We start from the raw sequence: 6,000 nt of genomic DNA, 5'->3' as shown, positions 1-6,000 counted from the left end.
TTAGTGTTTATTTATTTTTGAGTGACAAAGACTGCAAGCAGGGAAGGGGCAGAGAGAGAAGGAGACACAGAATCTGAAGCAGGCTCCAGGCTCTGAGCTGTCAGCACAGAGCCCCACATGGGGCTCGAACTCATGAACCATGAGATCATGATCTGAAACAAAGTCGGACGCTTAACCCACTGAGCCACCCAGGTGCCCCACCATTGACTATATTTTCTATGTTGTATCTTTAATTCCCATACAGATTCTTGATTTTTGTTAGGCCAATTAAATAGAGTTCTTTACAAATTAATTTTGGCAATTCCATCTGGAGGCAAAAAAAATATCACACATCTATAACATACATAGATATACATGAACATATATCTAGATACAAATAAAGATCTTATAGCTTTTATTTTAATTTTTTTTAATGTCTATTTATTTTTTGAGAGAGAGAGAGCACAAGTGGAGGAGGGACACAGAGAGAGGGAGACACAGAATCTGAAGCAGGCTCCAGGCTCTGAGCTGTCAGCACAGAGCCTGATGCAGGGCTCCACTCACAGACTGCAAGATCCTGACCTGAACCAAAGTCTGATGCTTAACCAACTGAGACACCCAGGCACCCCAATATAGCTTTTATGTTAAAATTTTAGTCATGAGACAGGTTCTGTTAGAGCAGGCAGTTTGTTGGGTTCTAACGGGATGCCTGGAGGTTAGCAATGAGGAAGTCATAGCCAGCTATGGGGAAGGCAGGAGGCCTTTCCTGGCAGAAGCCATGAAGCCATAAAGAAGCAGGTCAAACCAGACAGGCCCAAGATGGCAGGTGCCATGACAGGAAACCCCTGATCTAATTGGGAGGAAAAAGTGGGAAACCATGCTTCCTGCCCCAAGTAATGAATATTCCACCACCTAATTAAAGATTGTCAGTAAAAGATAGAATCCCAACCCCCAAAGCGTGTAGGTCTCTGTCTTGAGCTTGCTTGCTTTATCCTGAGGGTGTACCTTTCACTTTAACACAGCTTCCCTCTTGTGTGACTCATCCACTGTATTGCACGTCAGTCCTTGAATTCTTTCTCAAGACAAGACCAAGAACCTTTGATGACTCCTCTTTCTCAAGACAAGACCAAGAATCTTTGATGACTCCTCTTGGTTTGGCCACATTGAGGCCCCAGGGCCCAGGATCTCCCTGGTTCACCCAGCAAGGGTTCAATAATGCAAAACTCACTAGTTTATAAAAAACAGTTGAACCCAAATTGTGTTTCTGGCAGATGGAATAAGTTGTTTACTTGCTTAGATGGCTTAAGCCTTTCACTAATATTTGTAGAGAAGACTTTTAAGATTTTTCATAGGCTTAGTTTCCAAATAACTTTGTTTTGTCCTTCTGATTAGAATTACCTCCCTGAAGTTTGCATTTGAAAGATATAGGCCCTGGTTCCTGGGGAAGACCAGGAATATTTATATATCATAGGCACAGGGAAAGAATGTAAATTTCTCTAAGAAAGACCTTTGTTCCCAAAGTCCAGATCTTTTACAGTATCTACGTGCCTTCTGAGATGAATAGGGGAGGTTTTAGCATTGATAAATAGGACAAGTAAGCTTTGAGTTGCTTGTAGAGCTGCATTTCTGTTTTTGTAAAGATTCAATTGTTAAGACAAGGATAGTTGTTTTTAAATTGTCATAAATTAAGTTGTTTTTAAGCCTGAATGATATCAAGAGACTGACACACCCATCCAACCACATTATCTTCAATCTGCTTCTTTATACCAAGGAGAATATTTTCAGCTAAGTTGGAAATCAAAAGATTCCTACATTTTAGACTTATAGTTTGGGTCTTTGGAACATTTTAGCAAATTCTTCCACAATGGCTTCAGAATGCTTTTCTTTCCCTCTGTTCCATAGTTTCATTTTAGTTTAAAGGGGAGGGCTTTAAAAAAAAATGGTCCTTACGGACTCTGAATGTCAGCTCTAATTTGGCCAACTTCTGACTATAGACCTTCTTAAAAAAATTCTTTCAAATGCATTTTCAGGTTGTATTCAGCTAGGACAAAGAGTAAATATACCTGGCAGTATTGAACTCTCCCACCACCTGTTGGTTTTTTTGTTTGTTTGTTTGTTTTCTGTTTTTTACTTTTTTAAACCAAAGGTATACCTATCAAGTGACTCAACACAAACCAGTAAGTCTTTTATGACTTACCCTTGGATGCAACAAACATCACCAAAGAGGATGCAAAAGGTGCAAAAGCCTTCCCAAGATCCAGAACCACTCCCAAAGATAACCAAGAGAAAAACTTAGACAATTTCCCTGAAAGCTGGCAAAAGTGCATTGGACCTAGCCAGAGAGTACAACCCACAGTTTTGTCTGGCCATATTCTTGGGGTCCCTAAACTGATGGCTGAATTGCCTACACATAAAAAACTGACAATCTGCCTTCCCCAGGAAGGCAAGCAAGCCAAGCCAAGTTCTCAGAACACAAAATGAGACAAATAAAAAAGCAATAGCTGTATCTGGGAGAGAGAGGATCAATAAACAATATGTACCCCAAAACCAGATTCACAAGTGTCTGAATTTTAAGACGAAGGGGATGTGAAATTTTACCTTCTTCTCTTGACCCTGCACTACAGACAGAAATCTAGGAGAGCTGATTCTGGTAAGAATTCTTTTTTGTTTTTAATGTTTATTTATTTATTTCAAGGGAAGGGGAGGGGCAGAGAAAGAATGCTAAGCAGGCTCTGAGCTATCAGACAGTGGTGAGAAGCCAGTTTTTAGAGCAGAGTGAGGGAGTTTGGAGATATGTGGAAGCCTGTGGTTATTTCGAGGTGGGTCACTTAATGAGCCTGTTTACTTCAGCTCAGTGGTCTCTGTGGGCCCTTTTACCTTTCTCAGGTTTCCATTGCTCAAGTCTGTTGCCTAAAAACAGTTTATACTACCTTAGGTGCACACAAACAAAACTAGCAGGTCCCATAGTGGAACTATAAACTGAAGGAACAACACCCAATAAATCAGGACTGTGAACTAATAATGGACTATGGTCTACAGGCTTTCGTGGAACCATCTGCTAGCTCAGGCTGATCTGTTAAACCCTGGACTAGAAAAGTCAATTAGGTCAGAAACTCAAACATAAGAAGAAGTCAGAGCTCAGATATGAGAGGAACTTATCATGTCTTTTGGAAACACTGAGAAAGACAGAGAACTCAAAGGGTTCAATGGCACCAACACCTGTGTTTCTCATTGTTCCCAAAGCCATCAATAGCCTCCTTTGGGTCTCATTCTGATTGCCAAAACTGCTAAAGAAGAAAATTCAATTGAGTAAATTTTAAAGATTGGCTTTGTTCAGTGATACATGAGTCAGGCAGCTTCCAATCTAGCAGATAGAGAAGAGCTTTGAAGAGCTGTACAAAGTGAAAGACTCTTTAATAAATGTTTATTTATTTTGAGAGAGAGAGAGAGAGAAAACCCACATACTCCTTCAAGTGAGGGAGGGGCAGAGAGAGAGGGAGAGAGAATCCCAGGTCGGCTCTGTGCTGTTAGCACAGAGCCCAACACAGGGCTCAATCCCACAAACCATGAGATCATGGCCTGTGCCAAAATCAAGAGTTGGAGACTTAACTGAGCCACCAGGAACCCCAGAAGTGAAAGATTTTTATAGACCAGAGTAAGCAGGAACAAGGAAGTTATAAGGCACTTGTTTGTTGGTTAAAACAGGGTTACTTTCCTCATATGGGGCAAAGGAATTCTTGGAGCTCAGTCAGGTAATTTGTGCTGAACAGGCAAACATCGACTGGTTGACATGGCTGTCCTTTTCTGGGACAGCTGAGCGTAGAAACTCAGTTAAGTTTTGGTTTGCTAATGTGGGAGTTAGCATGGGCAACACCATCTAGGGCCTAGTTTACCTTCAAATTGGAGTAATTTGTAAAACTAATTTCCTTCTGTCAATAGTATTTTGATTCAAGATGATAAGGGTGATCTATACTTTGACTTACTGTTTTTAAAAGATAAACTGAGGCATATGTAAAAGTTTGAGAGTTCATTTGAGCAAAAATTGGTTCAGATTGGACAGTACCAAACTGAAAGTGTTTAGGAGCTAAGGGAAGGACTTTTATAAAGAATATTTGAAAGCAAAGCAAAGAAATAATTTGATTGGCTATAGCTTAGGTAGTTGCCTTATCTGGGAAAATCTAGTTGGTTTTTTTGTGATTGGTTGTGTAGCAGAATTCCCGCACAGAGTCATGACACTGAGGCTTTTCTTTCCAGGAAGGAACTTTATTCCTGTTGGCACCGCTCAGTTGGGTTTGTACCCAAAGACTGAGCACCAAACGTCACATGGCATAGTTTTTTAAAAATACATTTTCTATTTCTTTGTCTCCCATATATGGTAACACACATAAACATGCAGTCTGATTAAGTAGCCTCAGTTTACAAGGTCATGAGGGATGTCGTCACATAGGCACATAGCCAGGTTACCTTGAAGTTTTCTCTCCCTTTTTTTCTCTCTCCTTAGGGAGGGGATGATGCCACACTCCCCACTTTGATGCTCGGACCCCTCTATTTTGGGTCAAAGAACATCATCTTGGTTTAGAGGTTTATATTTTTATGACATCATTACATGAGTGACTATCTTTCTCTCAACCATAGCCTCAATGAGACTGGATATAGACCTTACAATCAAGGGAGATAAGCAGGGTAAGATCAAGCACCCTCCCAAAATTAGGAGGATAATTCCCATGAGGTATTTGAATCCCTCAAGAGTTGAAAACCATCCTCCAAATAACTGCCCAGGGTTCCAACCTTTCCAGGTCTGGACTGGGACATGAGCAACATTTCTCATTTGATCTGTGATTTCCTCTATGATTTTTCCCTCATCATCTATCTGTAGGCAGCAGTTGCTCAGGTGTTTTCCACAAACACCTCCCTCAGAAGCAAGCATGTAATCTAAGATCAAGCAATTTTGATAGATGGCATTGTGCATTTTGGTTTGCTGCTTAGCTAGTAAGTTAAGAGCTCTGGCAGTTTCATTGGTTATAATTTCTACAACTGCTTGCAGTCTAATTATGCAATTTAGCACGTAAATGGGAGGGTAGCCCCAGTACCCAACCTCTGCCCAGGTGGCAGGGCCATAATATTGGGTTATACACTCGGGAGGCCATTTATTATCTTTTTAATTGCCAATTTGTAAGGCACTTTGCTTCCTTTGAGTCTCCCTGTCCCATACACTTGGACTCTCAAATATTTCCCTCTGGCAAGTGGGAGCAGGAAGAAAGATGGATGAATAGTTTCCAGCACATATGACCCTGACCAGACTGAAAGGAGTACTATACAGGCTGTCTTTCCACATATCTAGTACAGTCCACCTGGGCCCTGCCATTTGATGGCTGCGTTGACATTGTCTCAGGCCTGGCAGAGATGAGAGAAGTTAGACAAGGGGTGGGGCTCTGGCTCAAGGTGGTCTGGGGTCCCCCACCATTGGGTTTTTGGGGCAGATGGGTTATAAAATCTTTGGCCTAGCCATGTTAAGTTTTTAACAGAGATGACAATGAAGTTTTTCCCCACTAGGCAAGACAGTTTTTTCCAATAATTGAGATTTTGAGAAGCCAAACCCTGATAGTAGGACTGGGGTATTTTTTTCTACTATAAGGTTTGTGGGGATCTAATTTTTTTAGTCTCTTGTGGCCATTTTCCCCCCATGTTGGTACCAATGAAGTATCCTATCCACACAAGGAAGGTGAGTGTTAACAGAAACCTCTCACGTTTCCAGCTGGCCAGGGTGGCCTCGGCCAATCCTATGGCAAAGAGTAGAGCAAGAATCATAATAATAGTGAGAAACAAGGTGTGACAGTGCATCACAGTAAGGAAACATAGAAAATAAGGACAGTCTTTTGTTTCATCAGACTGTTGATACCTCAAGCTTCTGCTGTGTGTAGATTAGTCAACTTCTGGAGTGACTAAAGCAGAGCTGCAGTCTCCTGGAGCCTCTGGAGTTGCAGATTGCTTCTTCCATATGGTCAGCTTTCGCAGCATTAG

The sequence above is a fragment of the Prionailurus viverrinus genome, chromosome A3 (assembly GCF_022837055.1).
Source record: "Prionailurus viverrinus isolate Anna chromosome A3, UM_Priviv_1.0, whole genome shotgun sequence".
NCBI lineage: Eukaryota > Metazoa > Chordata > Mammalia > Carnivora > Felidae > Prionailurus > Prionailurus viverrinus.
The sequence above is the reverse complement of the archived record's forward strand: the minus strand, read 5'-3'. Positions refer to the sequence as shown.